The sequence below is a fragment of the Dioscorea cayenensis genome, unplaced genomic scaffold, assembly GCF_009730915.1.
Source record: "Dioscorea cayenensis subsp. rotundata cultivar TDr96_F1 unplaced genomic scaffold, TDr96_F1_v2_PseudoChromosome.rev07_lg8_w22 25.fasta BLBR01001086.1, whole genome shotgun sequence".
NCBI lineage: Eukaryota > Viridiplantae > Streptophyta > Magnoliopsida > Dioscoreales > Dioscoreaceae > Dioscorea > Dioscorea cayenensis.
Genome location: NW_024087477.1, coordinates 65992 through 72786, shown reverse-complemented (window position 1 = coordinate 72786; position 6795 = coordinate 65992). Strand labels below are relative to the sequence as shown.

Below are 6795 nucleotides of genomic sequence, written 5' to 3'. Positions count from 1 at the left end.
ACGTCTTCCTCGGGTTTCGCCGTCATCATCTTCATCCGATGATGATGATGATGATGATGATGATGATGATACGTTCGGGGAAAAGCTGAGTCAGTTTGATCTCACCAAGTCGATGCTCCGCGATAGTTATATTGTTGAGGCGTCTGTGGGGAAGAAGAAGCCGCAAGCGAAGGAGGATGACAATGTGGAGATCGAGGCCTGCTGTTAGTAAGGAGGCGCAGCTTGGAGTTGAATGGGAGAGGAGGAAGTACGGTGGAGACTGCAGTGGCGGAGAGAGTGATGGGGGTGATGTGGTGAGGCAGGGATGAAGGACCGGGAATTTAAGGGATCTTGGGGGAGTGAAAGAGTGCTGGAGGATCTCATGAATGAGGTGATTGTGCCATTTTACCACCCCAGCTGCCAAAGTTGTAGGTTAGGCCGATTTCTGCAGGATTTTGCTTCATGGTGCCGCCAGGATGTGGGAGAGACTATGCTGGCACATGCTAGTGCCAGATGAGGACTGAGTGTCCCATTTTATAAGATTTCAACAACTTCGAAGTAGTCTCCTGGTGTCTCTGGTAAGCTCTTTTCACTCGCCCATGGCGCCTGCCATCACCCAATCTTTGAGGAGAAATGTTGTTCTCTTTGTGCTGCTTGAGTGCTGAGTGAGTCCTTGCCTGTACCAATGTGGCTTTTTGGATGCAGGAGTAAGTTGATCCGAAAGCAAGAGAAGGCATGATTTTGTGGGTGATTGACTGCATCGCCAGTTACTAATAATGTTTTCAGTGTCTGGACTTCGCTTGATGAGGTACTGCTTATTGGATTTTTGAAGGCTAATGATGATAAAAAGATCCTGTAATATGTTGATTTTGCAGTTGTTATTGGAAAATAACCGAACTAGCATACTGTTGTTTACAGGTTAGAAACGGAAGAAAGCATACTTGTATTTATGTAAATTTTCTGCGAGGTAGTTTTTCAAGAAAAACTGATTTTGTAAATTGATTGAGTAACATTAATGGAGATATAGTGTGTATTGGCTTGTTATAACTGAACGCTTGTTTCATATTTGGCCTTTAAAATGTTTGGTCTTCTAAATTTTGAGTATTGCTTATAGGTGCCTCTGAAGAAAACCTCCCGAGATCTTTTCAAAAAGGCATACAGCCGGCTCAACCCGATTGTATTTGACGAGTGAGATAGATGCAAATTTGCATCCAAAGCGGAAAAATCTGCAAAGGGAGATGGAGCGTAGAATATAGTGTGGCTTACAGCTGATGACTTGCATGGATGAATCACACCAAACACTTGAGTCAATGGATGCTGAGATTCAGACTCCAGAAAGCTCTATCTGGGAAAAAGGCACCGCTGCTATGTTCTTGTTATTGGAGGCTACAAATACACCCTGATGCAATAGACCAGGCTCTGGGAGAGGCGCCTGGGAGATTTGACCCGTGAGATGATATATTTAGGAGTTTCTGATGAAAGCCTTGGCGGATGGAGATATTGAATGTTCTCACCACGTGGAGGAAGACTCCAAACTTGCAGGGAGAAAGTTTAATATCTCTAAAATTGCCAGATCTACACCAGGTTTTTGTCGGTGCTGATTTGGCATTAGGCTAAACAAGGCTGGAAACTTGGCAATGGAAGCCCGAGTAATAGATGCAAGAAAGTCTGAATTTTGTTGGCTGAAGCAAAGAGCGGATTAATGTGAAGATTAATTGGAAGCAGCCGCTGGGCTCCTGAAGAAATGGAGACCTTAGTATTACCATGGAGGATTTTGGTAGTGTCTCCCTCTTATATGCATATCTATAATTGTTTGTTCTGGAGTCAGTTATGTTATAGTTCTGTTTTTATATTGCAGAATCTATCTCTAGTTTATATCTTTTTCCTTATATTTCATACATATTGGTTTCTGGGTGTTGTTTTTAATAGTTTTATGGACTATGAGTGGCGCTTTGTAGTTAGTGTTTTACATGACCATAGAAGCTGCAGAGTTTCATCAATCTATTTTTCTGTATGTTGTTCAGATGTTTGATGTGTTATTTATTATTTATGACAGATACCGAGCTTTTGTTTTTCCTCATCTGTTTTGATGTTTTGGTAACTTTGTTATGGAAGCCATATGTCTGTAAAACTCATCGCAGGGCAACTCAGATCTATTAGGTTCAATCATCTTCACAATCTGTGTGAGGAAACTCTGGGTGGCAATTAAGTTAATTGCTTTTCTACCTATCAATTAATTTTGAGGTTTATACACTACTATCATATAATTTCAAAGTGATGGATAATCTTATTCAACTTTTGAGATCTAATAATATACAAATTTCTTAATTTTAGCTGCACTCTCAATTTTAAATTTAATGTGATTGAAAGTGATATTGTTTTGATATTAATATTAAGCCTTTGAGATACCAGAGACATGGCTGTTTAATCCTTTATTTCTTCATTGTGAGCTGGGTTTTCTACAGTTTTGCTACATTTTATGATAAATTTAATTCAACTCAATGAGAAGGCGAAGCCTAAACCAAATGAGGCGGCTAGTTATGGGGGTTTGATCGGACCAGGAGAGTAATTTTGCCATGCTACTTTGTACAGTCCACGGTGGGATGTTCCTCAGTAATGTTTTCTATTCTCTTTTCTTCATTTATTGATGTCAAAGTAGTTGAAGCCAGGCTAGCCAGCAGTTTATAGCCTCCATTTGTCAAAGCGGCAATGTGTGAAAGTGAATGAATCCTCCATTTCTATTTTCAGTTGGTTGATTGATAGTTTGTCATTTTTCAACTAGCCATTTATTTTGCCTGCAGGAAGCAGTTAAAATGGTTCGGCACTTCTTCTAGAAAGAAGGATTTTTCCTCAATACCTAATGTTACTTGGGATGATGTTGTTGGTGGTGCTAGGCTTCGATTAAGGAAAGAATTTTGATCGTTACATTGTTAGCGCCTATAAAACACCACTGAGCATGTCTGTCCTCATGTACGTCATGTACATATATATATATGTCTCCTCACACTTGGAACTGCTTTAAACTAACTGTCCGTGCTCTTGTTTAGTTTGTTTGTTGATTCTTTGAGATCTATTGTCCTTTGATTTTGACCTCTATTGTTATTCTAGATATATTGCAATGTTAATGCTACTTTTTACTTGTTGAGCAAGAAGGATGCAACAAGATTGCCATTCAGTCTTAGTCTGTATTGTTTGGTCCAAATTAACATGTCAAAATTTCCTTTGAAATTTGCATTAGTTTTATATGATGCATTTTCCTTGTTTCAGCCGCTCTTCATCCAGTCAATATGCTGATTCTAATTTGCCCTTTTATTTATTAGAATATGATATCGACTTCTTTGGGGGCATCCAACTATTGGGCAATAGTTGGTAGAATATAGATTTTGTAGAATACATTGATTTAAGATGAATGGTGGATTGGCAAGATAAAAGGTGGCAATTGCTGCGCCTTTCCTTGTGTTTTAATTTTTCATTACATTTTGGGACCTAAATGTAATGTACACCTTTATATTATAGTGTGGCCTTTTGCACTATACCCATTTCTGCAACTTAATCTGTGATTTGAAATTTTCTTAAGTGCTGGTATTGTTCATCTTGATCAGGAATTTGGTGTGAACATGGAAGCTGGTTTCTTGCTTTTATGGACCTGTCAGGCTGTGGGGAAAAACTTTTAATTGCTAAGGCTGTAGCAAAATGAGGCTGGTACCTAACTTTATACATATCAAGGTTTGTCATTATACCTTCTATCTGTTGGCATTTTAACTTTTAAGTATATTCATTTTGCTTTTCTTGGTAGTTATAATTTGAGTTGGTTTTTAATTTTAAAAATATTCTTTTGATTGCTCATATACTATATATAGGGTCCTGAACTTTTAAACAAGTATGTTGGGGAAAGTGAGCTGAAAGTTAGAACATTATTTAGCCGTGCAAGAACATGTGCGCCATGCATTCTTTTTCTTTGATGAGGTAAAAATCTACTTCCATTCTAATTATATATCATAACAGTAAATATCATGAAATATTCTCAGTTAATGGCGACCTTGAGTTGCATAACTAAATTTCTTGACTAATCAATATTCCTCTTGTGGATGATCCACATAAGTTTATATTTGCCTTGTTTTTGCTTTGACTCAGTTCTGTGACTTTAACAGTATACTATGTCAGATAACAGTGATAACAAATACCATACAGTTGATTATTAGCAAAAACTTTCACATTGATGCCACGATATGCTTAGCGATCAGGCATTTAGTAATGGTGCTGAAACATATTTTACTCATCTAGGCTAAATTATCTGAATTAATCACAACTATGTACTTGCATGATATTTGTTAAGTTCTTCTATGCAATAGCTATCAATTTTGCTAAGTAAGGTAAACTGGTATGCTTTTTATAAAGTTAGGTGGAAACTGTGTTAAGAATATCTCAAAAATCTGAGTCATACCTCATAAGCAGTTGTTGAACTCCTTAATGCATGGTCAAGTTGGTGGCTAAAAGTAGAAACTCTTTTTAGGTAATTTTTCAAAAGTCACTTCTCAGAGTTAAATCCCTACAGTAGTGGAGAAGTCGGGGTTGGTATGAGAATTTCAAACATTTGCTTGGAAATACAGAAATGATGAAGGACTCAAGTGTGCATAACGTCATATTATGATAAATATGCTATATTTTTCGATGATGGCCCAGTCTGAATCTATTCTTTAATCTTGGCTTATGCTTTTTAAACATTGTTCCAGATTGATGCTTTGACTACCAAGAGAGGAAAAAGGAGGGGGATGGGTTGTTGGCGCTACTCAAACCAGGTTATATTTTATCTGTTAGTTATGAGCAGCATCTTGAATTGACAATTTTCCATTTATTCCCCACCTTCAACCACTAAACCAATTTGTTTGCTGGTAATGTCATCCTTCATACCTTCTAACCTATCCTTTCTTGTTGCAGCTACTCATAGAGCTTGATGGTGCTGATCAACGACAAGGTGTTTATGTTATTGGAGCTACAAATAGGTAAGCTGAGTTATTACATAATTTATTTAGCTGTAGATCCAGGTTTTGCCTTTGAGTCTGATCTAGTATCCTGTGGCAGAGTTGAAGTTATGGATCCTGCTGTTCTACGACCAGGAAGACTCGGGAAATTGCTTTATGTTCCTCTACCTACTGCAGATGAGCGTGCATTAATTTTGAAGGCACTTGCAAGAAAGAAACCTATTGCAGCTGATGTTGATTTTGTTGCCATTGCCCATAGAGAGGAGTGCAATAATCTGACTGGGGCTGATCTGTCTGCATTGGTATGAAAAAGAAAAGAAAAGTGAATAGTTACTATTGTACTAACATATATATATATATATGTATATATATATTGGCTTGCTTTAGTATTTTACTGCATCATTTGTTGAATTTGGTTGCGTTTTTAACCAGATGAATGTAGCTGCTACGGCTGCTGTTGAAGAAAAGCTGTTATCTAGTGAGCTGGGGACGCCAGATATTGGACCAAGTCGTATTAAGACATCACATTTTGAACCTGCTCTGAGGAAAATCTCACCTTCAGTCTCAAAACAGGTATTGTATTGTATGTTTTAAGTTGGTCAATCTAGATTACTATTTAATGCTGTTGCTTAAAGTAATCTATATTTTGGAATAAGGACATGTGGCTTTGCTATGCTGTTTAATGATTTACATTAAACTTTGCAACTTAGCACATTGTACCAGTAGCTTAATAAACGTGATGCATATTCCTTACTTCATAAGAGCTAAATAATCTTTATTATAAAAATGAAAATCAGAGAAATGCACTTTTCTTGCACTCACACATGTTGCGTGACCTGTCTCTGGTCGCCCCAATCTTCTTGTATTGGTGGCCGATGCTAACTTTGGTGCTATCTTCTTTCACACATCTGCTTGTACAAATTTGCTGAAGTGCTTACAGTGTCTTCCTTCTTTTATTTAGAAAAATTTGCTGGTGAATTCTGAATTAGTGCTCTTGATTTAAAGTTACCCTACTGAGTTGAGAATGTTTGCTGACCATGTGTGTTTTCCTTTTTCTTTTTGGTGAAAGCAGCAAAGGAGCTACTATGAGACATCATTCTCTCAAAACTTCAATCGCTTGATGTGAGAACCATGGCTTCTAATTTTTCAATCTTTAGGAATGTCATGCAGGTAAAGATAAATTGTTTCTATATCACAGTTCCATGCCAGTGGCTTGATTTGACACCCTTCAGCAGTGTGATTTAAAGGATGTAAGCATATTAATTAACAAAGTAGTTGATTTTACTACAATTTTTGTGGGGATCAGAAATGCACATAGAATAGGAATAGTTCAAGAGGAATCCATTTCTTTCTCAAAGTTTTATTTATATTCATACATAGTCTATACATATCCCTGAAAGGCATTCTTCAAAATAGAAATCATGTTGTGTGAATGATAAGTGAAATTCACAGTTTTGATGTATTCTCTTTAGAGCGCCGCACATTGTATGTTATATGAATTTAGCAATTCATTTTGAGATACCCTGTCGAAGGCACTCGAACAAACTCTTTTTCTTTTCTTGCACTTTTTCTTGCTAGGTGTTTGTTTTTCTGCTGTACATGTCCTCAGTAGAATCACTTGTATGTCTGTTTTACTGTTTTTGTACCATCGTCTTCTGCTTCAATTTCTTTTCTGCCATTTGATAAGCTTGTCTGGATTAATCATGGATGGAAAATCCAGTGTTATCTAATTGAATTTGCAGTCTGTATGATAAATTCTCTTATTGTATCCATTTTTTCTTTCTGTTAACTGTCCGTCCTTTTATAAGGCCAGTACTTATTCAGGACTCAGGTG

The 6795-nt window shown here is 37.2% G+C and overlaps 1 pseudogene; it reads left to right on the top strand.

Annotated features, from left to right (window-relative positions):
- The first annotated feature begins 182 nt into the window (after positions 1 to 182).
- Positions 183 to 6394, top strand: LOC120255585 (annotated as a pseudogene).
- The last annotated feature ends 401 nt before the right edge of the window (positions 6395 to 6795 follow it).